At 36.3% G+C, this 27066-nt stretch overlaps 1 long non-coding RNA gene across 1 annotated transcript in view; it reads right to left on the bottom strand.

The window, feature by feature from the left end:
* Positions 1–25869, bottom strand: part of LOC148949888 (uncharacterized) — a 75767-nt gene extending 49898 nt beyond the window's left edge. Inside the window, exon 1 of the long non-coding RNA XR_016141985.1 lies at positions 25671–25869. This is a non-coding gene — a long non-coding RNA (uncharacterized LOC148949888). The remainder of the gene's footprint in view (positions 1–25670) is intronic.
* Positions 25870–27066: the final 1197 nt, after the last annotated feature.

Below are 27066 nucleotides of genomic sequence, written 5' to 3'. Positions count from 1 at the left end.
AATTTTGTCATCTCTTTGGGAAAAATCTGAAGTGAAGTAGAAAATTTTTATATTATTTTGGAAAAATAGAATTGAACAATAACTTATTTATTTTCCTTGAGAAAATTGAGTATTAAAGCGGAACTTTTTATCTTCAATGTAAGTATTCGCATCTAAGGTATAACTTTTTCTATCTTCTACGGGAAAATTTAGAATGGAACTTTAAGTTTTGTGTTTTTGGAGAAATAAGAACTGAAGTGGAAGCTTTTTATTTTATCTGGTGAAATTAGAATTGAAGTGTGTTCTTTGGTAATATGCAGAAGAGAACTTGAACTTTACTATCTTCTATGAAAAATTTTGAACAGTATTTTAAATTTTTTCATCTCTTTGAGAAAGATCTGAATTGAAGTGGAAAATTTTTATATTATTTGGGAAAAATAGAATTGATCAATAACTTATTTCTTCTCATTGAGAAAATTCAGAATCAAAGTCGAACTCTTCTTCCCTTCTTTGAGAAAATTTTAAATTGAAGTAGAACTTTTTATCTTCATAGCAAATATTCGCAACTATGGTATAGCTTTTTCTATCTACTATGGAAAAATTTAGAACAGAGCTTTAAATTTCTTTATGTCTTGGTGAACTTAAAACTGGAGGAGAAGATTTGCATTTTCTCTGGAGAAATTAGAATTAATTTGTATTCTTTGGTAAAATTCAGAAGTGAACTTGAACTTTTCTATCTTCTATGAGAAATTTGGAACATTATTTTAAATTTTTTCATCTCTTTGAGAAAAATCTGAATTGAAGTGAAAAATTTGGTATCTTTGGTAGAAAACTTGCTAGTTTTCTAGGTTGCTAGTGTTATCACTGATGAAAAATATTATTTCTAAGAGAAATTTGTGTGTGTTCAGTAAAAGTATGTTAGTTTTAAGGTAAAATATTGTTACTTTGATGAAAAGGTTTGTTAGTGTTAAGCAAAACTTGCTACTTCTGACAGAAAAGTTGTTATCTCCAATCAAAAAATTGTTACTTCTAAGAAAAAATTTGGTAACTTTGGTAGAAAAGTTGCTAGTTCAAACAGAAAAAGTGTTATCACTGATGAAAATATTATTTCTAAGAGAAATTTGTCTGTGTTCAGTAAAAGGATGTTAGTTTTAAGGTAAAATGTCGTTATTTTGATGAGAATGGTTGTTAGTGTTAAGCAAAACAAGCTACTTCTGACAGAAAAGTTGTTATCACAGTCAAGAAATGTTACTTCTAAAAAAAAATTTGGTATCTTTGGTAGAAAACTTGCTAGTTCGAACAGAAAAAGTGTTATCACTGACGAAAAATATTATTTCTAAGAGAAATTTGTGTATTTTCAGTAAAAGTAAGTTAGTTTTAAGGTAAAATATTGTTACTTTGATGAAAAGGTTTGTTAGTGTTAAGCAAAACTTGCTACTTCTGACAGAAAAGTTGTTATCACAATCAAAAAATTGTTACTTCTAAGAAAAAATTTGGTAACTTTGGTAGAAAAGTTTCTAGTTCGAACAGAAAAAGTGTTATCACTGATGAAAAATATTATTTCTAAGAGAAATTTGTCTGTGTTCAGTAAAAGTATGTTAGTTTTAAGGTAAAATGTCGTTACTTTGATGAGAATGGTTTTTAGTGTTAAGCAAAACCTGCTACTTCTGACAGAAGAGTTGTTATCACAGTCAAGAAATGTTACTTCTAAAAAAAAATTTTGTATCTTTGGTAGAAAACTTGCTAGTTCGAACAGAAAAAGTATTATCACTGACGAAAAATATTATTTCTAAGAGAAATTTGTGTATGTTCAGTAAAAGTAAGTTAGTTTTAAGGTAAAATGTTGTTACTTTGATGAGAAGGTTTGTTAGTGCTAGGCAAAACTTGCTACTTCTGACAGAAAAGTTGTTATCACAATCAAAAAAATTTTACTTCTAAGAAAAATTTTTGTATCTTTGACAGAAAACGTGCTAGTTCGAACAGAAAAAACAGTGTTATCACTGATGAAAAATATTATTTCTAAGAGAAATTTGTGTGTGCTCAGTAAAAGTATGTTAGTTTTAAGGTAAAACGTCAGTGTAATCACTGACGAAAAATATTATTTCTAAGATAAATTTGTCTATGTTCAGTAAAAGTATGTTAGTTTTAAAGTAAAATGTTGTTACTTTGATGAGAAGGTTTGTTAGTGTTAAGCAAAACTTGCTACTTCTGACAGAAAAGTTGTTATCACAATCAAAAAAATTTTATTTATAAGAAAAAATTTTGTATCTTTGACAGAAATTGTGCTAGTTCGAACAGAAAAAACAGTGTTATCACTGATGAAAAATATTATTTCTAAGAGAAATTTGTGTGTGCTCAGTAAAAGTATGTTAGTTTTAAGGTAAAATGTCGTTACTTTGATAAGAATGCTTGTTAGTGTTAAGCAGAACTTGCTAATTCTGACAGAAAAGTTGTTATCACAATCAAAAATGTTACTTCTAAGAAAAAATTTGGTATCTTTGGTAGAAAACTTGCTAGTTAGAAAAGAAAAAGTGTTATCACTGATGAAAAATATTATTTCTAAGAGAAATTTGTGTTTGTTCAGTAAAACTATGTTAGTATTAAGGTAAAATGTCGTTACTTTGATGAGAATGTTGGTTAGTGTTAAGCAAAACTTGCTACTTTTGACAGAAAATTTGTTATCACAGTAAAAAAATGTTACTTGTAAAAAAAAATTTGGTATCTTTGGTAGAAAACTTGCTAGTTCGAATAGAAAAAGTGTTATCGCTGACGAAAAATATTGTTTCTAAGAGAAATTTGTGTGTGTTCTGTAAAATTAAGTTAGTTTTAAGGTAAAATTTCGTTACTTTGATGAGAAGGTTTGTTAGTGTTAAGCAAAACTTGCTACTTCTGACAGAAAAGTTGTTATCTCAATAAAAAAAATGTTACTTCTAAGAAAAATTTGTGTGTGTTCATTAAAAGTATGTTAGTATTAAGATAAAATGTCGTTACTTTAATGAAAAGGTTTGTTAGTGTTAAGCAGAACTTACTACTTCTGACAGAAAAGTTGTTATCACAATCAAAAATGTTACTTCTAAGAAAAAATTTGGTATCTTTGGTAGAAAACTTGCTAGTTCGAAGAGAAAAAGTGTTATCACTGATGAAAAATATTATATCTAAGATAAATTTGTGTTTGTTCAGTAAAAGTATGTTGGTATTAAGGTAAAATGTCGTTACTTTCATGAGAAGGTTTGTTAGGGTTAAGCAGAACTTGCTACTTCTGACAGAAACGTTGTTATCACAATGAAAAAATTGTTACTTATAAGAAAAAAAATGTGTATCTTTGGTAGAAAACTTGATAGTTCGAACAGAAAAAGTGTTATCACCGATGAAAAATATTATTTTTAAGAAATCTTTGTGTTTGTTCAGTAAAAGTATGTTAGTATTAAGGTAAAATGTCGTTACTTTGATGAGAAGGTTTGTTACTGTTAAGCAGAACTTGCTACTTCTGACAGAAAAGTTGTTATCACAGTAAAAAAATTTTACTTCTAAAAAGAAATTTGGTATCTTCGGTAGAAAACTTGGTAGTTCGAACAGAAAAAAGTGCTATCATTGATAAAAAGTATTATTTCTAAGAGAAATTTGTGTGTGTTGAGTAAACGTCTGTTGGTATTAAAAAAGATTGTTGTTACTTAGATGCAATCATTTAAAGTGCTTGTGATTTTATGAATAACATTTGATTTTTATTCTGAAAACATATAAAAAGCCTTTTGAAAGTATTGCTTGGTGATGGGATATTTACAAAGCCATAAAGTAGAGTTGTGGGTGAAAAGGATGAGTACTTCAAGTTGTATTAGGAGGGACATTACGTAAAGAACTTGTTCTGAAATAATATAAAAAAGCCTTTGGAAAAGTATTACTTGGTGTTTGGGTATTCAAAAAGCCTTAAAGTGAAGTTGTGTGGAAAACGATGAGTACTTCAACTTGTAAAATTGATTTAGGAAGGACATTACGTAAAGAACTTGTTCTGAAAAGATATAATAATGCCTTTTGAAATGTGGGGGCCCTTCTATGTCTCAAGTGCAAATAAAAAGTATTAAAAAATGGGGGGGGGGGGCGGGGGGGGGGCGGGGTCCTTTGGGCCGGGGGAAGGGCTCTTTGGGTTTGGGGGGTTCCTTCGGGGTTGGGGTAGGGGGCTTGTTGGGGTAGAAGACCTCACAAGACTGTTCAAATGGAACTTGCGTATTATAATGACCACGGAGTTTCACCCTCAAATCCTCTTCTAAATCATCTTCTAAAATCATCTTCTAAAATGCATCAAACTGTTTCGCCCAAATCATCTTCTAAAATGCCTCAAACTCTTTCGCCCAAATAATCCCCTAAAAGTAATTTCTGCGTGTTCCTTTTGTTTTGGCATCCCTGCGCTGTCACATTTGAAATTCCTAGGAAACACTTTCCCGCGTTAATCTCTTCATCTCATAGATGTTCCTAGCTACACTATTAAGGTTTCGATAGAATATCAATTTATCCCTCTGACTTAAAGATCAAAGAAGCAGTATTTAAAAAAAAGGATTTTTCTATCTCTTTAGACTCCCGCATAATTTCAAAATAACAAGTGACGTCATTTCTAATTCCTGACACTAAAGAACAATGAAGCCACATTTAAAAATAGAATATTCATTTTTCTCTCTGACCTAAAGACCGTTTATCCCTCAGACCTAAGATCAAAGAAGCCATATTTGTCTCTTTATTCCCCTTTCGTAAATCAATAATTCCCCTCGATTATGTAATCAAGTTCTCAGAAATTCACTTGTTCTAGTCGAGTCCTAGATCAATACATCTCTCCCCACCGTCAATGCGCATGTGCAAACTTCGCCCCGGAGACAATTCCCCTTTTGTTAGAATCAATAATTCCCCTTAGTACAGATAAATTCCCCTCGAGTCGATCAATACATTCTCCTCGATTATGCAAATCAATTTCTCAGAAATTCTCTCCCCTTAGTGGATCGATAATCCTTGAATAAATTATCTCCCGTCGGCGTTAGACTAAATTTTAGATGGCAGCACGGTGTTCGTACCGGAATACTAGGGGCCTTTCTACTAGTCGGCAAATAGAAAGTAAGACAAATAAAAAGAATTTCGTAAAGGAAATCTGGCAATTCTCTCAGTGTAAAAATTTCACCTGAAAAGTTCACCCCCCCTCCGGAAGCTTCCCTTCCCAAAGAGAATTTTCTCCGAAGAAAATCCCCCCAGCAGAAAATTCACCCCCTAACCGAAAGATGTATGCACACTTCCCAGTAACAAATACTATAGGCTATTTAAGAAATAGGCAAATTTTATAACTTACAGACCTTTCCCCAGGTTCTGTGGGGGGGGGGGTCATTTTATTTCTAAAGACCCAGTTATTTGACCTTTTAACTATTCTGAACAAAATAGCTATCTCAAAATTTTGATCGGACAATTTTGGAAAAAAGGGTGTCAGAGGGGGGGGGGGCTAGTTGGCGTCAAATCTTTTTTTTATCACTTAAATAGGCCACTATATTTTTTTCCATTATAATGAACCCTCTCCTGATGTTATAAGACCATTGTCTCCATACGATCACCCCTGGATAAAAAAAAGTAGATAAATAAACGCGTATTGCGTGTTTATTTACTAAAGTAGATAAACACGCATCCGCGTTTCTTTTGGCAAATTAAATTAAAAAAAAAAGTTTTTTTAACTGAAAGTAAGGAGCGACATTAAAACTTAAAATTAACAGACATTATTCTGTTTTCAACGTATATGAAAGGGGCTGTCCCATCCTCAACGCCTCGCTCTTTACGCTAAAGTTAGACTCTTTCTCACAACTTTTTTTTAAACAATAAAAAATTAAGAGTAATCAAGTTCACTCAACACTTTGTGAATTGGGTGAAAGCTTTTAAGAATACTGTTGATTCTTTCTTTGCCCCTCAAACACTGAGGGGGGGGGGCTTTTAAAATAATATGTTAGGAATTAACAGAATATGTACGAGAGTAACTGTTTAAACGTCTTGTATTAACAATATTTTAGCAATATATTATCCCGTATCGATTTTTGACAATCCCAGCAACGTTGTATAAATTTAAGACTGCCTTATACTAGAACTCTTGCTTATATGCGCAAATACAACGAACTTTTGAAAGCGGCTTTTAATTGCCCTTCTTAGGAATTGAAAATAAATAGTTTAGTGAAAGAATTTGAAATTTATTATCACTTGAAGTTTGAAAAGGAAACAACTAAATTCAATCGTATGGAAACATCGAAGTGGTAATAAATCCAACTTGATTAGGTACAGAGCGTCAAGAATAAAAGAAAACCCTCAAGTTTCCTTAGAGGGTGACAAGTGCCAAACGAAATTAACATTATTTCTAGCTCGATCAACCAGAAGTTATTATTTCCGGAAAATCTAGCAACTTTTCGGTTTCACTGAGCTCGAAAGATAGTGTTATACGCTTCATTGCTTTTCAATGGAAGATTTTCTTTGTTCTTTTCTGTTTTCCTGGGCGTAATTTCGTGAGAATCCATTTCTCCAAAGAAAACTGTATTTGTTCTTAACCCTTCTTTTGAACGGAAAGACATTAGACTTTGAAAATCAAAGTCAAGTTTCAAATTTAATTAGTGTCTTTATTTGTATTATGGATGATCAATGGGCAACAGCGGTTCAACTGCTCTAAAGTGGTTCGTGTGCCGCCAAATTTAGCTATGCGTATTTACAGTCTTATCCGCAGCCGTGTTTCAGTCAGAGAAAGCTAAGAAACAGCTTGAGTCATACCAGTGCCTTGTTTATTCTTTTACAGTAATTAATTAAAAAACACTTTCCGAAAAAGAAGTTTTCGAAAGAAAGGTAAAGGCCATATTAAACTTAACTTAGCATATTAAACTCAAACAACTGAAAAATATAAAAGTTTTTACTTTCATAACTTTAATAAATCAAATAATATTAACATTTTGATTACTAAATATCAGTGTATAAATATTGAACTGACAATTCAAATTCATTTGTATTTTTTTCAGTAAAGTGCAAATTATGTTCTGGCCTTGGGAAGGCATAGGGGTTTTAAGCCCTACTCATATTAATCTCTGCTCGTTTTGAGTTTGACTCGGTTATTTATTGAAATTTCAGTTCGTTTTGGGTTTCATTTATTTATCGATGCGGATTTGTGATAGTTTCACGCTTGGTAGATTATTTGATTTTATTTTTGCTTGTTTTGTGTTTAATTAAGCTCTTTTCTTTTCTTTTAAAAACTTATTTTTTGGAAAATTTTTTTTTAACTAATTTCAGTTTTTTTTACTCGTTCATGGCCATCCCAGGGAAAAAGTCAGTAGTGCTTAAAATTTTTTCGTTTTTTTAAGAATTTATAGTTTGGTTTGCTAATATCACGCTGAAGAAAAGTTTTCAGTAATTTTTAAAAGCGTACACCATTTTACAAATATGGACACAAATATTAGTGTTTAAATTAGTTTCATACCTCTTGTAGTTGACCTGAAACAGAAAACTTGACATTATTTGCCAAAAAAAATCTGTTTACTTTATTTGATAGCTTGGATACACTTACGCTATTTTTAGTTGGTTAGATTTTAAGTGCAGAAGTAGCCCCGAAAGTTTGAACATAATGCCCTCAGTCGTTCTTGGGATGGCTGAGATACCTTATTGGGAATTATTATTAACACAGTGCATTTTGATTTAATCTTAAGGCAACATTTAGTTTTTAAACACAATGGGCAAATGGGAGGGTGGATGTGGGAGGGGGACTATTTGCCTTCCAAACACTTTCGACTATTAAATAGGGCATTAAAAGGGGTTACTTTGAACTAAAAGTACCTTTTTTTCTCCTTTATTTCGTAATAAATTATGTAAATGGTAACATAAAACCATAGAAACACATTTCCATATGTATTTCTGACCGCTGAAGAGGGTGGACGTTACGGATTTTTTCTGTCCCTTCCCATATGGCAATAATTTTTCTTTGAAAATGGTGTTCAAAGTTACCCACACTTCGTCCGACTTTGAACGACGTTAATTTATTTTATGTACTGTTCATGTAGTTTCCTAATTATTTCAATTTTGGCCATGCTTTGGGTAAGTTTGAACAACCACTTATTTACAGAGTTTTTTCTGTAAGATTCAATGTAAAAAAAGGTTGCTTATATTGAACAAAATTTAAACAAAAAAATACAGAAAATTAGACTAAGATTATGTAAAAAAAACTATACTTGCAGAAAACCAGGGGCTAGAATTTGTGTTCTTTGCAAAGTTTTTTGTATGACTTTGTAACTTCACGGTGCCCTGCAATTTGGAAGGGGCCATGTCCTTTTCGAACGAGTGGTCCAGCGAAAACATATCTTTCTTCAACAACACTGACATCACCTTTCTTGGGCCAGTTGTAACTGAAGTCAGCATTACTCACACGTTCCATAAATTTGAACTTCACCATCCCCTCATCTGGAAAATCTTCCGTTCGCCCAATGTAGAAATCTTGCTCATAGAACACAGCATAGAAGTCAGACAATTTAATTGAGAGACCTGAGTCCTTCTTTCTTACAAGTAGAATTGTCACCACCCTCATGTTCACTGTTCTGGCCTTCATCCCAACTTAGCTCACTAGAGTTGTTGTACAGTTTTTTTGGTAAGTCGTCTCATGGGTCGTCAGATGAGCCGTCTAGATTCAAGACTTCTCGTAACTTTTTTCCAGCTCTCTTTCCTTCATTTGGCTTTATTTTAGCCTTGCCAGATTTCAATTCACTCGTCCTTGAATCCTCAAGATCTTCATCTTCTCTGTCGCTCGATTCAGCTAGTGATTTTCCGGGAGCCTTGTTAAGCTTTGTTCGCTTACACGAAACAGCACCAACATTGACAAACCGCCTTTTTTCAAAGGAAGTTATGACAGAATCACCAACTGCCTCACGGATTTTGTCATTTGATCGCCTATCGGGAATCTTATCGATGCAACGCTTTCTGTCAAAGCATGCTGTGAACCCATTTTGAAGGTTGACATTTTCATCCTTTTCCAGCTCATCCCAGAGGAGCTTCAATAGCTTCAGAAACACCTCCTTTAGGACTGAATTTTCGGCAGGGTTTTGCATCTTGTATTCTTCGAGTGTTCTTCTCCAGATTCGTTTAGTCAGCCCAAAGAATGAAGACTATTCTTTTCAATAGTCTATTTTATAAGATTTCAATAAAAATTATATGCCCCCAGGGCATAACTTATAACCCTTGCCCCGAAGACTGTGGGGGGGGGGGGGGAGTGTCCGGCTCAAAGGTGTAATTTTCTGAACTTTAAACTGCATGGAACAAAATGGCTATCTAAAAATTTTTGTTGGATATGTTTGGGGAAATGGTGGGCGTGGAAGGGGTGTTAGTCGCTCTCCAATCGCTTTCAACTATTAAAAATGGCCCTAGCCCTTTCAATTTTCAATCAAATGAGCTCTTTTGAAGTTTATACGACAAAACTTTCAATAAAAATCTTATATTCCCCAACGGCATAACTTAGAACCCTTGCCCTGAGTGCTGGGGGGGTGTCATTCTCAAAGACCTAATTTACAGAACTTTCTACTACGCTAAACAAAATTGCTATCTGAAAATTTTGCCTAGATGTGTTTGGAGGAAGGGGGCGTGAGAGGGGGGTTAGTGACCCTCCAATTACTTTCGACTATTAAAAAGAGAACTAGCCCTCTCAATTTCGAATTGAATGAGCCCCTTTTGAAGTTTTATGACAACTCTATCTATAAAAATCTTATATGCCCCCAGGGCAGAGCTTACAACCTTTGCCCTTGGGGCTCTGGGGGTTTGTCATCCTTAATTACATAGTTTCCAGAACTTTCAACTACGTTGAACAAAATGGCTATATCTAAACTTTGATTGAATGTTTTTGGGGAAATGGTGGGCGTAAGAGGGTTAATTACTCTGCTCACTTTCGACTATTAAAAAGGGCAATTTCAATTTCCAATCAAATGAGCCCTTTTTGAAATTTCTATAACAACTTTCTATATAAACTTTATATGCCCCCAGGCCATAACTTACAACCCCTGTACTGAGGGCTCTGAGGGGGTTATCTTCCTAAAAGACCTTATATTGAGAACTTTCAACTACGTTGAACTAAATGGATATCTCAAAATTGGATGTGTTTGGGAAAATGGTGGGTGTGATAGGGGCGTTAGTCGCTCTCCAATCACTTTCAACTATTAAAAAAGGCACTATCCCTTTCAATTTCCAATTGAATGAGCCCTTTTTAAGTTTCTACACTCTCAATAAAAACCTTATACACCCCAGGGCATAACTTACAACCCTTGCCCTGAGGGCTGTGGGGGGAGGGGTTGTCATCCTGAAAGACCTAATTTCCAAAATTTTCAACTACGTTGAATAGAATAGCTATCTAAAATATTGACTGGATGTGTTTGGAGAAAAGATGGGCGTGAGAGGGGGGTTAGTTGCATTCAAATCACTTAAGACTATAAAAAAGTGCACTAGCCCTTTGAATTTCCAATCGAATGAGCCCTTTTTCAAGTTTCTACGAGAAAGATTTCAATAAAACCTTATATGCCCCCAGGGAATAAATTATACCTTTTGCCCTGAAGACTGTGGGGGAGTGTCCTGCTCAAAGGTATAGTTTCCTGAACTTTGAACTGCGTGGAACAAAATGGCTATCTCAAAATATTTATTGGATGTGTTTGGGAAAATGGTGGGCGTGGGAGATTAGTCGCCCTCTAATCACTTTTGACTATTAAATAGGGCACTAGCCCTTTGAATTTCCAATTGAATGAGCCTGTTTTGAAGTTTTTGCGACAGCACCTTCTATAAAAACCTTATATGCCCCCAGAGCATAACTTAAACCTTTGTCCTGAGGGCTCTGGGGGAGTGTCCTCTTCAAAAAAAATATTTTTTATCCTGAAATGAACTAAGCTGAATAGAATGGCTATCTCAAAATTTTGATTGAATGACTTTGGGGGAATGATGGGCTTGGGGTTGGCTAGTTGCCCTCCAATCACTTTCGAATATTAGAAAGGGCACTAGCCCTTCGAATTTCCAATCAAATGAGCGTGTTTTGAAGTTTCTACGACAACGCCTTCTATAAAAACCTTATATGCCCCCAGGGCATAACTTAAAACCCCTGCCCTGATTATGGGGAGTGTCCTCCTCAAAAATATATTTTTTTATCTGGAAATCAACTATGCTGAACAAAATGGCTATCTCAAAATTTTGATTAGATGTATTTGAGGAAAAGATGGGCGTGGAGGGGAGGGATAGTTGCCCTCCGGTCACTTTTAACTATTATAAAGACCACTAGAACTATAAAGTTCCAGTCAAGTAAGCCCCTTTTGAAGTGTCTACGACGACCCCTTTCATATGAAGTGCCCTGCTCTAAATGAAAATAAATAAATAGTACATTGTGCCAACATCATTCTTATATGCCCTCAGGGCAAAACTTAAAACCCTTGCCACAAGGGCTGTGGGGGAGTGTCCTCCCCAAAAACTTATTTTCTATCTGGAAATCAACTACGCTGAACAAAATGGCTATCTCAAAATTTTGATTGGATGTGTTTGGGAGAACGATGGGTATGGGGGGAGGGGCTAGTTGCCCTCCAATCACTTTCGACTATTAAAAAGGGAACTAGCCACTCCAATTTCCAATCGAATGAGCCCTTTTCGAAGTTTCTACGACAACTCCTTCGATACGAAGTGCCCAGGTAGGGAGGAAAAAAAACACACATACACATTGCGTCCACATCGTTCTTTACTTAGGCAGCACTAGCGCGCTACCTATGATAAAAAAGGTAGACTAATTTTGCAGGACTTTGTAACCACTTATGCAAGAGAATGATAATTCTAAGTAAAAGAATCGATTATTTTAGTAAGAGAATGATACTTTTGGCGTTTGGGAAACGGACAACAACCATACTCTTATTTGTAGTTCCCAATTCTTTCGAAAAGGATTGGGGAGAAAAAATTTTTGGAAAGTTTTTCAATTAATTTTTGATCGTTTTTTTTTATTGCGAAAAGTTCAAGTTTAAAAAAAACTCCTTATTTCAAAACAGGATTTTTTTCTCAACATCAAATAGTCATTATAGTATCAAAACTAAGATCAAAGTAACAATATCAAAGTACTAAAGTACATGGGTGTACGGAAGGGGGGCAGAGGGGATCAGCTACCCCCCGCTAGAACTTGAAATTTATACTAGATATGGGTTAAAAAGTAGATGGTTGTAAAAGTAGATGGTTGAAAAAGCAGTAGAAAAACGGTAGATACGTAAAAAGCAGTTGATAAAAGGTAGATGGTTGAAAAAGCTGGAAATAAACTGTTGGAATGACAAAATAAAAGACAACAAGAAGCAATTATCCATAATGTCTTGGAAAGATTAAGTTCTAATCTAAGAAGATTGATTAATGCTGAATATTATTAATGATTAAATAAAAAAAAACAAGTTTTTTAAACTGAAAGTAAGGAGCAACATTAAAACTTAAAACGAACAGAAATTATTCTGTATATGAAAGGGGCTGTCCCCTCCTCAACGCTTCGCTCTTTACGCTAAAGTTTTTTGTTGTTTTAAAAAATAAAGTTGTGAGACAGAGTCAAACTTTAGCGTAAAGAGCGAGGCGTTGAGGAGGGGACAGCCCCTTTCATATACGGAATAATTTCTGTTCGTTTTAAGTTTTAATGTCGCTCCTTACTTTCAGTTTAAAAAGCTTGTTTTTTTTATTTAATTTCTGATCGTTTTTTAGTTAATGCAGCTTTTATTTTGACTCACCGTCATTGAATAAGTAAACAAAATTTGCAAAAATTTTTTACTTTTCTTTTGCTAAATGGATGTCTCTAAATTTGGTTATGACGTAATTTACAAATTAACTTACGTAACTAACTTGTATATTCGTATATTTTTCTTCTGGCAAAAAATACAAAGTTGCAGATTTTTGCAGATATGAGCTTGAAACCTATGTAATAGGGTTTTCTGATACGCTGAATCTGACGGTGTGATTTTCATTAAAATTCTTTCACTTGTAGGGGATGTTTCCCCCTCTTTAAAAAATCGGGTAAATTTTCTCAGGCTCGTAGCCTTTGATGAGTAATAGTAAACTTAATAAAATTTATATATTTAGAATCAGAATTATAGACCCCTTCTTTTTAGATGTCTATTGGCATAAGAACTTCGCTTTTAGATGTTTTAAGTTCTACAGAATGTCAGCGCTTGTTTTTTTTATTGTTTTTTTTATTGCACTAATGCTATTGCGTATTTAATGAGACCCTCCTTCAAGTCAACGCAGGACTAATTAAGCTCATATTTAAAAAAATTGATTAACAAACCCCGGAATCACAAAGGCCGTTTAATTAGGATAGATAGCTCTTTTGAAAGCACTAAAAAAAACTGTAGCGTAAAGAGCGAGGTATTGACTTGGGGGAGAACCCCCTCAAATACGTTATAATTTCTGTTCGTTTTAAGTTCTAATGTTGCTTCTTACTTTCAGTTGAAAAAACTTGTTTGTTTTTTTATTTAATTTCTGATCGTTTTTTAAATAATGCTTGGAAATCCGGCGCCCCCTTCATAGAAATGTCCCTTACCCCAAAGAAACATCTTCCACGGAAAGATTCTCCAGAGTAGCCCCCTCCAGAAAAAAATCCTTCCTGAAAATGTCTGTATACTTCCCAATAACCAATAAATAATGCTGGCAAGTCCGGCGCCCCCTTCATGGCAATTTCCCTTCCCCCGTGAAAACTTCCTTCATGGACAGATCCTCCAACATAACCCCCGACCCCCCGCCCAACTACCAGAAAAAAACCCTCCTGAAAACTTCTGTATACTTCCCAATAACCAATACTATTATGTTAACATTGGGTAATGTTCATAACTTTTAGCCCTCCCCCTGGGGACTTCGGGGGATTAAGTCATCCTAAAAGACATATTTATCATATTTTTGACCATGTTGAACAAAATGGCTATCTCAAAATTTTGATCGGGTGACTTTGGGGAAAAAATAAGCGTGGGAGGGGGCCTAGTTGCCCTCCATTTTTTTGGTCACTGTAAAAGGGCACTAGAACTTTTAATTTCCGTTCCAATGAGCCCTTCCACGATATTCTAGGACCACTGGGTCGATACGATCACCCCTGGAGAAAAAAAAAAACAAACAAAAAAACAAATAAACACGCATCCGTGATCTTTCTTCGACAAAAAATACAAAATTCCACATTTTTGTAGATAGGAGCTTGAAACCTCTATAATAGGGTTCTCTGATACGCTGAATATGATGGTGTGATTTTCATTAAGGTTCTATAACTTTTAGCGGGCCTTCCTCCTTTTTTTGAAAATCAGCCTTATTTTCTCAGGCACGTAACTTTTGATGAGTAGCACTAAACTTGATGAAAGTTATATATTTGAAATCAGCATTAAAATCTGATGCTTTTGATGAATCTATTGGTATCAAAAACCCGTTTTCTAGAGTTTCGGTTACCATTGAGCCGGGTCGCTCCTTACTTACAGTTCGTTACCACGAACTGTTTGATTTATGATTTTTGAGCATTACTTATTAGCTAAGATTTCATAGTTGTGATAGGACTTGCTGGCAATGTAAGGTTTTTTGATCTGCCGATATAATTTCAGCCCCCAGCCCTTCATCAAAGATTCGGATGCCCCCCCCCCTATAGAAGAAGTTACGTACACCCATGCCAAACTATCAAAGTAAATAAAGGATCAAATTTAACAAGGTCTCAGAGTAAACAAAGTATCAAAGTAACAATAAGCAACTTGCACAACTTACAGCCCTTGCACAATAAATCGAAGTTACCACGTAAATCACTACCACGTAAATAGGAATTTACGTGATTTAAGGGATTTACGTAAATCACTAAATCCAAGTATCAAAGTAAAAACAGAAAGTATGTAAATAAAGTGGAGAAAGCATTAAAATATGAACTAAGGAGGTGTGAAGTGGAGGCCATGGATAAAATTGCCGAGGATCTGGAAGATGCAGCTAGACGGCATAACAGTAAAATATTGTACTGGCATGTTAACAAATTGAGAGGAAGTAGTCAATCTGGACTTGGCCCAGTTACAGAAAGGAACGGAACCGCAATTAGCGATAAGGAAAAAACTAAAGAGAGATGTGCCGAAAATTTTTAGAATTTGCTTAACCGAGATAGAGTTGCAGGAAAAGATATAGAGGAAAATGAAAAAGTTTGTCATACCTTGGATGTGAAGGAAGATTTGTTTTGTGAGGAGGAATTAGCGAAGGATTAAAAAATAATAAGGCACCATGTGCTGATAGATTGGTAAATAAGTTTCTTAAATATCGTGGCTCTGAGCTTAGAAATAAGCTACTAAGATTATGAACATGATTTTTGAAAAAGGAGAAGTTCCTAACGATTTTGGGAAAATCTTAATTAAACCACTGTATAAGACAGGTGACAAGAGTGAGTGTTGTAACTATCGAGGCATTAGTCTGGTCTCTGTAGGTAGCAAACTACTTAGTAATATGATACTTTTTAGACTGAGAGATGCGATAGACATAGTTTTAAGAGAAGAGCAGTGCGGTTTTAAAAAAGGTAGATGATGTGTCAACCAAATTTTCACTCTTAGGCTAATAATTGAGAAGTGCCTGAGCTTTCAAACACCTTTGGTCCTCAGTTTTATAGATTACGAGCAAGCATTCGATTCTGTTGATAGAAGAGATTTAGTAAAGGTTTTACCCTTGTACGGTATTCCAGACATATACATTAAAGTGACTAGTGCTATGTACAAGAATAACACTGCTGCGGTTAAGGTAGGAAATGAGGTTAGTAGCTGGTTTTGTATTAGATCAGGATTTAGGCGGGGATGTGTTCTATCCCCCTTTATAGGGATTATTTGATGGACTTTGTCTTAAGGAGCACAGGAAAGGCAATGGGAGACCACGGAATCAAATGGAGAGGAAAAAGTCTCCTGAACTTGGATTATGCTGATGATTTAAGCGTCCTATATGAAAGTATGAGCAAAATAAATGAAGTTTTAGAGGTTTTACGAGTTCAGGGTGCTAGTATTGGTTGGAAAATTAATGTTAGGAAGACCAAGTCACTAAGGCTAGGAATAAGTGAAGATGAAAAGGTGTCGTTGGGTAATGAAAAGGTTGATCAGGTGGGCAGCTTCACTTACCTTGGTAGTATTATTAGTAAAGATGGTGGGAGCAGTGAAGATGTTAAAAATAGAATAGCCAAGGCTCAGGGTGTTTTTTCACAGTTAAAAAAAGTTTGGAAGAATTGGAAGATAAGTCTGAAAACCAATATTACAATATTAGAAGGTACAGTGATGACAGTGGTCAAATGTGGCTCTGAAGCATGGACGCTCCGAAAAGCGGATGAAGATTTGCTTGATGTTTTCCAGAGAAATTGCTTAAGGATTGTTCTGGGTACCCGGCTTACTGACTGTATTTCAAACAATAGGCTATACGAAAAATTGGTTCAACACCGCTCTCTAGGGCTATAATGAAAGAAAGGTTGAGGTGGCTAGGGCACGTTGTGCGGATGAAGGATGACAGATTGCCGAAAATTGTTCTTTTCGGCCCACCGTCTAGGGCTAAACAGAAAGCGGGTAGTCCTCGCCTGGGGTGGGAAGATGTCATTAAGAAAGATTTAAAGGAAATGGAAACTTTGAGGGCGGGTGTAAAAAGGGAGGCTTTGAATAGATTGGGGAGCAGGAGGAGCGTGCGTAGCTGTGTTGGCCTCAGGAGGATTGGTGCTGCGGTGAGTTGTTAGTAGTAGTAGTTGTAGTAAAGTAAAAAAGTAATAAAATAACAGTAATTAACTTCCGTAATTCAGATCCATTTCCCCCAGGGATGGGGGGGGGGCAAACCTCGGAAGAATAGTAATTTGGTCTTTGACCATTTTGAACAAAATGACAATATCCAAATTTTGACTGGATGCCCTTTGGGAAAGTGGGGCATGGGGTAGTGATCACTTGATCACTGATCATTGGCCATTGATCACTTTTGACTCTTAAAAATAAGCTAGAAGTTTCAATTCCCGATCAAATGAGCCCCCTCAAAGTTAACACGACTATCCCTTCCACAGAAGCTTATAGTCTAACAATGGGCAACTTACGTAAGTTACAATCCTTGTCCCGGGGGCTAGGGGAAGATTTCTCAACCCCCTGAGCTATAGTAATTTAAATTTTGGACTATTCTGAACAAAATCGCTATTTAAAGATTTTGACAAGATACATTTAGAGAAAAAAGGCACACATGGGTGGGGGTGTGTTACTTTTTGATCACTTTCGATTCTTAAGAACTTACATAAGTTACAATTCTTGTCCCGGGTGCTGTGGAGGATTTCTCAACCCCTAATTTATAGTAGTTTGAACTTTGGACTATTTTGAACAAGACGAATATCTCAAAATTTTTATCGGATGTATTTAGGGAAAAGGCATGGGGGGTATATACCCTCCGATATCTTTTGATGACTCTTAAAAAGGTATCTAGAACTTTGAATTTCCAATCAAACGAGCCATCTCTGTAGTTTATATCACCACCCCTTACACAAACCTTATAATACCCTCGGGGCAGAGCTTATAACACTTACCCCCGGGCTCTGGGGGGTTGTATTGACCCCGGAGTTTTGTTATTTGATCCTTAAACTATTTTCAACAAAATAGCTATCTAAAAATTTTGATTGGATGTATTTGGGGGGAAAGGTCATTGGGGGGGGGGGCTAGTGGCCCTCTGCTCACTTTTGACTCTTGAGAAGGGCACTAGAAACTGGATTGAAAAGGGCACGCATTTGGGGAAAAGAAGTTTGGGAGGAATGGAGGGGGGGGCTAGTCGCCATAGGATCACTTTTTTATTTTTAAAAGGCGAGTTAGAACTTTCAATTTCTAATCATTTGAGTCCCCTCCAACTTTTATACGAGAGCCTCTTCCATAAAAACCTTATATGCGCCCGCGGCATAAGTTACAACCCTTACCCTGGCTCTGGGTGAGAGGTTGTGTTGATGACAAAGTTTTTGTTATTTTATCGTTGGACAATTTCAAACAAACTGGCTATCTCAAAATTTTCTTTTGATGCATTTGCGGAAAAGAGGGTGTTTATATCAGGAGGGGGGGATTAGATGCTCTCAGTTGACTTTTGACTCGTTAAAAGGTAAGTAGGACTTTCTATTTTCAATTAAATGAGCCATCTTTGAAGTTTATACGACCACACCTTACATAAAAACCTTATACGCCCATGGGGCATAACTTAAAACACTTGCACCCGAGCTTTGGAGGATTACGTCGACCCCTGGGTTTTTGTTATCTAATGTTTGAAAATAGCTATCTCTTTTTTATCTAATATTAAAAAAAAACTAGTTATCTCAAAATTAGTATCAAATGGCTTAGGGAAAAAAAGGGCTTGTGGTTTTTAATCAAATAACCACCTTCGAAATTTATGCGACCATCCCTTACATAAATACCTTATAATTCACCGAGGCATAACTTAAAACACTTGCCCCCGGGCTCTGGGGGGGTCAACCCAGGAATTTTGTTATCTGATGTTGGAACTATTATAAAAAACGGCTATCTCAAAATTTATATTGAATTGGTTTGGGGAAAAAGGGCTAGAGGGGGGGGGGCTAGTTGCCCTGGAATCTCTTTTGACTCTTAAAAGGTTAACTAGAACTTTCAATTTACAATGAAATGAGCCCTCTTTATACGAGCGTCCATTCCATAAGAGCCATATATGACCCATTAACATAACTTACAACACCTTCCCCCGGGTCCTGGGGGGGGGGGGTTTGTCGACACCGAAGTTCTTATCATTTGACTTTCGAACAATTTTTAAAAAATGACTATCTCAAAATTTGTATGGGGTGGCTTTGGGGAAAAAGGGCATGGGGGAACTAGTTGCCCTCCTTCGACTCTTGATCTCTTTTGACTCTTAAAAATTGAACAAGAACTTTTAATTTCCATTCAAATGAGCCATCTCTGAAGTTTATGCAAGCATCCCATTAATAAGAACTATATATGCCCCAAGGGCACAACTTAGAACAGCTCCCCCAGACCCTGGGGGGTTGTATTGACATTGGAGTTTTTCTTATCTGACCTTTGAACTATTTTTCACAAAATGGCTATCTCAAAATTTTTATTGGATGAGTTTGGAGAAAAACGGGTGTGGGGGGGGGGGGGCTAGTTGCCATTCGATCTGTTTTGACTCTTAAAAAATGAACTAAAACTTTCAATTTTCAATCAAATGAGCCCTCTATGAACTTTATACGAGCATCCCTTCAATAAGAACCGTATATTTTCCCAGGGAAAAAAATTAAAACGCCTGCCCCCGGGTCATGGTTGGTTGTATAGAGACCGGAGTTTTGTTATCAGGCCTTTGAACTATTTTTAACAAATTGGCAATCTCAAAATTTTTATCAGATGTATTTGCGGAAAAGCGGCGTGGGGGGGGGAGGAAGCTAATGGCCCTTTGATCTGATTTGACTTTTAAAAACTGAATCAGAACTTTAAATGTCTATTCAAATGAGCCCTCTCTAAAGTTTATAGGAGCGTCCTTTCCATAACAACCATATATGCTCACAGGACATAACTTACAACGCCTGCCCCCGCGCCCTGGGGGATTGTGTCGACCCCGGAGTTTTCGTTATATGATCTTTGAAATATATTTTAAAAATGACTATCTTAAAGTTCTTATTGGATGGGTTTGAGGAAAATAGGGTGTGGGGAAGAGGGGGCTATTTTCCCTCCGATCACTTTTGACTCTTAAAAAGTGAACTAGAATTTCCAATATCCAATCAAATGAGCCTTCTCCGAAGCTTATACGAACATCACTTCCATAAGAAATATATATGCCCCTAGAGCATAACGTACAATGCCTGCCCCCGGGCCCCGGGGGGTTGTGTCGACACAGGTGTTTTCCTTATCTGTCCTTTGAACTATTTCAGAAAAATGGCTATCTGAAAATTTTTATTGAATGGGTTTGGGGAAAAATGGGCGTGGGGGGGCTAGTTGACCTCTGATGTATTTTGAATTTTAAAAAAGTAAACTAGAAATTCCAGTTTCTAATCAAGTGAGCCCTCTATGAAGTTTATACGAGCATCCCTTCCATAAGAACCATATATTCCCCCAGGGCATAACTTAGAACTCCTGTCCCCAGGTATTGGGGGGTTGAATCGACACTGGAGTTTTTCTTATCTGACCTTTTAACTATTTTTAACAAAATGGCTAACTAAAAATTTTTATCCGATGGGTTTGGGGAAAACGGTATGGGGGGGGGGATAGTTGCCCTCGAATCTCATTTGACTCTTAAAAAGTGAACTAAAACTTTCACTTTCCAGTCAAATGAGCCCTCTGTGAAGCTCATACGAGCATCCTTTTCATAAGAACCATATGCACCCAGGGTATAACTTACAACGCCTGCCCCCGGGCCCTGGGGGTTTGTTTCGACACCTGAATTTTTGTTATCTGTTCTTTGAACTATTTATAACAAAACAACTATCTCAAAATTTTTATCTGATATATTTGGGGGAAAAGGGGCGTGCGGGGGTGTAGTTGCCCTCCAATCTCTTTTGACCCTAAAAAACTGAACTAAAACTTTCAATTTTAAATCAAATGAGACCGATTTGAAGTTTACACGGACATCCCTTCCATAAGAACCACATATGCCCCAAGGGTATAATGTAAAACGCCTGCACCCGGGCCCTGGGGGTTGTGTCGGCCCAGAGTTTTCATTATATTATCTTTGAACTGTTTTTGAAAAAATGGCTATATCAAAGTTCTTATCGGATGGGTTTGAGGAAAAAAGGGTCGAAGGGGGGGGGGGGGGCTAGTTGCTCTCCGATGTCTTTTGGCTCTTAAAACGTGAGCTAGAACTTTCAATTTCAATTAAATGATCCCTCTTTGAAGTTTATACAAACATCCCTTCCGTAAGCACCATATATGCCCCCAGGCCTTAATTTACAACGTCTGCCCCCGGGCCCTTCGGTTTTTTTTCGACATTGGAGTTTTTGTTATATGATCTTTAAATATTTTTTACAAAATAACTACCTCTAAATTTTTATCGGATGCATTTAGGGAAAAGCGGTCTTGGGGGAGGGGGGCTAATTGCCCTCCAATTTCTTTTGATTATCAAAAACTGAACTAGAACTTTCAGTTTCAAATCAAATGAGCCCTCTCTGAAGTTTATACGAGCATCCTTCCCATAAGAACCATATATGCCCCCAGGTCATAACCTACGAAGCTTGCCCCCGCGGTCTGAGGGGTTGTGTCTATACCGGAATTTTCGTTATCTGATCTTTGAGTTTTAAACATTGGTTATCTCAAAGTTCGTAACGGATGGGTTTTAAGAAAAAGTTGCCTGGATTGGTGGGGATAACCCTTCGATTTCTTTAGGCTTTTTAAAAGTGAACTAGAATATTCAATTTCCAATCAAATGAGTCCTCTCTGAAGTTTATACGAGCATCCCTTTCATAAGAACCAGATACGGCCCCAGGGATTACAACGCCTGCCCTCGGATCCTGGGGGGTTGTGTCGACATCAGAGTTTCTGTTATATGATCTTTGAACTATATTTAACAAAATGGCTGTCTAAAATTTTTTATAAGATGCATTTGAGGAATAGGGCGTTGGGGGGACTAGTTGCCCTCCGATCACTTTTAACTCTTAAAAAGGCATTAGAACTCTCCATTTTCAATCAAATGAACCCCCCTCGAAGTTTATACGACAATCCCTTGAATATGAAGTGCCTGTGGGGGAAAAAATAATAAAATATTGGAGCAGTATGATCTTTGCAATAGGCAACGCTATAGCGTTGCATTTGATGTAAAACTAATATGGTAGATTATGAATAGTATCTAGGACCTTGCTTTATCTAGTTTGCTTCATATTATGTTTTAGCGAGGGAACCAAGTATATAACAATCCAACTAGACAAGTTCAGAATGTCCGAACATCTTCTGCTCCGTCAATGCGTTCCATCTTTTCTTTTAGACATGTTGGACCTAAACATTGGTTTGATGAGCCTGAAGGTATTAAAGAATAAGAAATTATTTGAGTTTATTTTTCGAGTTAAAGGACTTCGTTTTAGTATTTACGGGTAAAGGGATTAATCTCCAGTTACATATTGTATGGCCAAAGTGTGAATGAGTATAATTGTGTGTATGTGTAATTAAGTGGTTATGGGTGATTAATTTTATGCATATTTAAAATTTAAAATAAAATTAAATTTGTTATGTATTTTATCTCTTGCTGTTACTCTGTTTTGTGTTTTTATTATTCACAAAAAACACAACTCTCTCTCTTTCTCTTTCTCTCTTTACACATGTTACTCGCTGTAAGGCTTCATCCTTCATAGCTGAATTTTCATTATGAGCATCTATTACATCCGAAGCAGCAAATTTATTATGCCTGCATTAAATTAGACAATATCTTGAGCAGGATATCCCCTCCAAAAGGTCCACTAAACCATTCAGCCAAGGCATATAAAGCAAGTATATAATATGGTGAGACAGATGGAGGGGAGGGGGAGTAACAGGGACAGAAAGAGAGAGAGAGAGAGAGAGAGGAGGAGAGAGAGGGAGAGAGAGAGGGGGAGAGGGTGAGTCACAGCTGAGGCTTATTGCAAGAAGCTCAATATATATATATACTCATCCCAGGAAGAGGCTTTCCAAGCGCCTACAAAACTGGTTGCTTTTGATTAATACCATTAGTTTAAATAAGCAATAAATAATTACCTAAATTGGCAATAAGCACGCAAAAGACGAAAGTCATGCGCAATAATGTGATTAAACTATATGCTGAGCCATAGAAAGTTAAAGCAAAGGAAATTGAAGAGTTAGAGATGTTTACATATCTTGGGAGTCTAGTGGGTAAAGAGGGAGGCCCCGAGCATGAAGTTGCCACACACATCGCGTGCACAAGAAGCGCCTTTGATAAGTTAAGAAACGTTTGGAAAAGTGCCACCCTCTCTTTGAAGCTTAAACTGAGGCTCTTAAATAGTAATGTCCTGTCAGTACTAATGTATCAAACAGTTCGTGGTAACGAACTGTAAGTAAGGAGCGACCCGGCTCAATGGTAACCGAAACTCTAGAAAACGGGTTTTTGATACTAATAGATACATCAATAGAATCAGATTTCAATGCTGATTATAAATATATAACTTTCATCTAGTTTAGTGCTATCCATCAAAGGTTACGCGCCTGAGAAAATTTGGCTGTTTTTCAAAAAAAGGGGAAAGACCCCCTAAAAGTTATAGAGCCTTAATGAAAATCACACAATCAGATTCGGCGTATCAGAGCACGCTAATGTAGAGGTTTCAAGCTCCTATATACAAAAATGTGGAATTTTGAATTTTTCGTCCGAATAATGATCACGGATGCGTGTTTATTTGTTTTTGTTTTTTTTCCCAGGGGTGATCGTATCGACCCAGTGATCCTAGAATATCGTGGAAGAGCTCATTGGAACGGAAATTAAAAGTTCTAGAGCCCTTTTTAAGTGACCAAAAAATGGAGGGCAACTAGGCCCCCTCCGACGCTCATTTTTTTCCCAAAGTTACCCGATCAAAATTTTGAGATAGCCATTTTGTTCAACATGGTCAAAAATATGATAAATATGTCTTTTAGGATGACTTAATCCCCCGAAGTGTCCAGGGGGAGGGCTAAAAGTAATGAACTTTACCCAATGTTAACATATAGTATTGGTTATTGGGAAGTATACAGAAGTTTTCAGGAGGGTTTTTTTCTGGTAGTGGAAGGGGGATGGGTCGGGGGGTATGTTGGAGCATCTGTCCATGAAGTCATGGGGGAAGGGAAATTGCCATGAAGGGGGCGCCGGACTTGCCAGCATTATTTATTGGTTATTGGGAAGTATACAGACATTTTCAGGAAGGATTTTTTTCTGGAGGGGGGGATAAAGGAGGGGGTTACTCTGGAGAATCTTTCCGTGGAGGATGCTTCTTTGGGGTAAGGGACATTTCTATGAAGGGGACGCCGGATTTCCAAGCATTATTTAAAAAACGATCAGAAATTAAAGATAAAAAAACAAGTTTTTTCAACTGAAAGTAAGAAGCAACATTAGAACTTATAACGAACAGAAATTATAACGTATGTGAGGGGGTTTTCCGCCAAGTCAATACCTCGCTCTTTACGCTACAGTTTTTTTTTAGTGCTTTCAAAAAAGCTATCTATTCTAATTAAATGGCCTTTGTGATTCAGGGGTTTGTGAATTAAATTTTTTTTTAACTTTTAACGTAAAGAGCGTGGTATTGACTAAGGGGAGAACCCCCTCATATACGTAATAACACATACGTAATAAAAAAAAACAGTACAAAACAAGCGATACGGCTCAATAGTAATTGAAACTTTTTAAAACGCAATTTTGATGTCAATAAATGTATCAAAGGAATGGGTTTATAATGCTGATTCTAAATATATAAATTTTATTAAGTTTAGTATTACTCATCAAAGGCTACGAGCCTGAGAAAACTTACCCGATTTTTTAAAGAGGGGGGAAACATCCTCTACAAGTAGAAGAATTTTAATGAAAATCACACCGTCAGATTCAGCATATCAGAAAACCCTATTACATAGGTTTCAAGCTCATATCTGCAAAAATCTGCAACTTTGTATTTTTTGCCAGAAGAAAAATATACGAATATAGAAGTTAGTTACATAAGTTAATTTGTAAATTACGTCATAACCAAATTTAGAGACATCCATTTACCACAAGAAAAGTAAAATTTTTATGAAAATTTTGTTTACTTATTCAATGATGGTGAGCAAAAATAAAATCTGCATTAACTAAAAAACGATCAGAAATTAAATAAAAAAAAACAAGTTTTTTAAACTGAAAGTAAGGAGCGACATTAAAACTTAAAACGAACACAAATTATTCCGTATATGAAAGGGGCTGTCCCCTCCTCAACGCCTCGCTCTTTACACTAAAGTTTGACTCTGTCTCATAATTTTATTTTTTAAAACAATAAAAAACTTTAGCGTAAAGATCGAGGCGTTGAGGAGGGGACAGCCCCTTTTATATACGGAATAATTTCTGTTCGTTTTAAGTTTTAATGTCGCTCCTTACTTTCAGTTTAAAAAACTTGTTGTTTTTTTATTTAATAGTTCTGAAAGCTGGGCGCTGACAAAACAGCTAATGGAAAGAATCCAAAGTTTTGAAAATAATTGTCTTCGACGGATTCTCGGAATCAACTGGACGGACAAAATTACCAACGCATTCATTTGAGAGAAAATTAAACAATCACTGTTATTGACAAAGTCATAAGCAGTCAGTGGCGATATTGAGGACACATAGTTAGAATGGGCAGCATTCGTCTGCCTCATGATGTTTGGTGTTGGCAGGGGTGGATCCAGGATTTTATTAGGGGGGTCACAAAATAGGTTGATCCGATAAACTTGCGTTAGGAGCAATATTAATTAACGCAAACTTGCGTTAATTAAGTAAATTACACTACTTTAGACTACGATCAGGGAAATGCCCCCTCGCCCCAGCCCCTGGATCCACCACGGGGTGTTGGACTCCTCCAGGAGTTCGACGGCACGGACGACAGAAGGCTACAATTGAACGATGCCTAGAAAATGACGCAGTGCTCTCAAGAACAACCCTTGATGAACTTCGGCCGAAGACGCTAGAGAGTTTATCGTTGAGAGGCATCGTTGCCACCTTATGCGCCAACCGGCGCGGGAAGTCCTAAGTCTAAGTCTAAGAGTTTTGGTACGGTTTGGCAAGGGTAGCTTTCTACTTACCATTCATCAAAATTATCGGTTTAGCAAACAAAAATTGTTTGTATTTTGTTTATTTTATTTCTCAGTCAAAGCTTTTCCAGTGACAGGTTTTGTCAAAATCGTTGTTTGTGCAAAATAGGGGCAGCATATCCTTAGAAAACACAGTTGAAACGTCTCACTTCTCAACTCAGGGTTTCCAACTGTTGATGCTTCTACCGAAGAGAACTCTCTATAATGAAATGAAATTACAGTGAAATACCCACAGCATAGCAATCACACAGTGGCATATGCCATACAAACTACATATAAACCCTTAAAAAATAGAAAATGATACACTTCGACAATCGTTTTCCCCTTTGGACAAGCTACTAAAATAGGCTTTGAATAAATTGCTAGAGTTATCCCTATTTGTTGGTTATGATGCCATATTATTATCATTTTGTATTTACGAAAGGTAATTGGTTAACTGATACATAACTTTGTTTTCGTTTTTTAGTGCCACCAAAGGCAGTCACCATTATTGACGGAGAGGAAAGAGTTCTTGGACTAGTAGCTGGTCCATTACAAGTTCGCAGCACCTTGGTTCTAACATGTAGCGCTTCTGGAGGTAATTTTCCTGTGGATATAATCATATTATTGCAATGTATGGGTATGAAACGTCTTAGGGAAAATACATGTTTTGTTTTTGTTTTTGATTTTTAAGATGAACTCAAAGCTTTGCTCAGAGACCTAACTTCATTTTTCTCAGGCGAAAAACACTTTTTTTGCGGTTTTTTCAAGCCTTAGCAAAGAAAACGGCCACGACACCTGGGTAGCTCAATCTATGAAAATCAACGCTTTTTACAAGAAAAAAAAGGAAAATAAAGCGTATAGTTTTCGTTATCCAATTTATATGGACAAGAGGCCGTGCTATTGAGGGTATCAAAGGGCTTTTATTGGGGGTGGGGTGGGGGAGTTGGGATGGATGCAAGTAAAAAATAAAATCGATTTTTTGCTTAACATTTTCATAATGGAAGATTCCTCCAACCTCTATGTATACATAATCCTATCCTAGGCTTATGGTATATTTGTTACTGAAGGTCTTCTATCTAACTATATATGAACATATGGATAATGGTGTTGTAAAAATGAAACTCCTAGCCGGACTTATGATGTCTCTGGCACCTGTAAAAGGGTATAAGACAATATTTTGAGGTTATATTTAATGAAACGTTAAGTAAATGGATAAAATTCCTTCTTCTAATAAAATATTGTAACTTATTCCCTTTAATGGGCAATGCTTCATATACGTATTTCATTTTCTTGAATCTCTTTGTTTTTTAAAATGATAGGTAAATGTTCAAATTTAAAACTACTACTGGACTCTTTACCCAAAAGTACAAATCCAGAACATAATTTCATGAAAGCAAGAAACTTT

The sequence above is a fragment of the Artemia sp. Qi Xiang Cuo genome, chromosome 7 (genome assembly GCF_049724085.1).
Source record: "Artemia sp. Qi Xiang Cuo chromosome 7, ASM4972408v1, whole genome shotgun sequence".
Classification (NCBI taxonomy): Eukaryota; Metazoa; Arthropoda; class Branchiopoda; order Anostraca; family Artemiidae; genus Artemia; species Artemia sp. Qi Xiang Cuo.
Note: the sequence above shows the minus strand (reverse complement) of the source record. Positions and strands in the feature narration are given on the sequence as shown.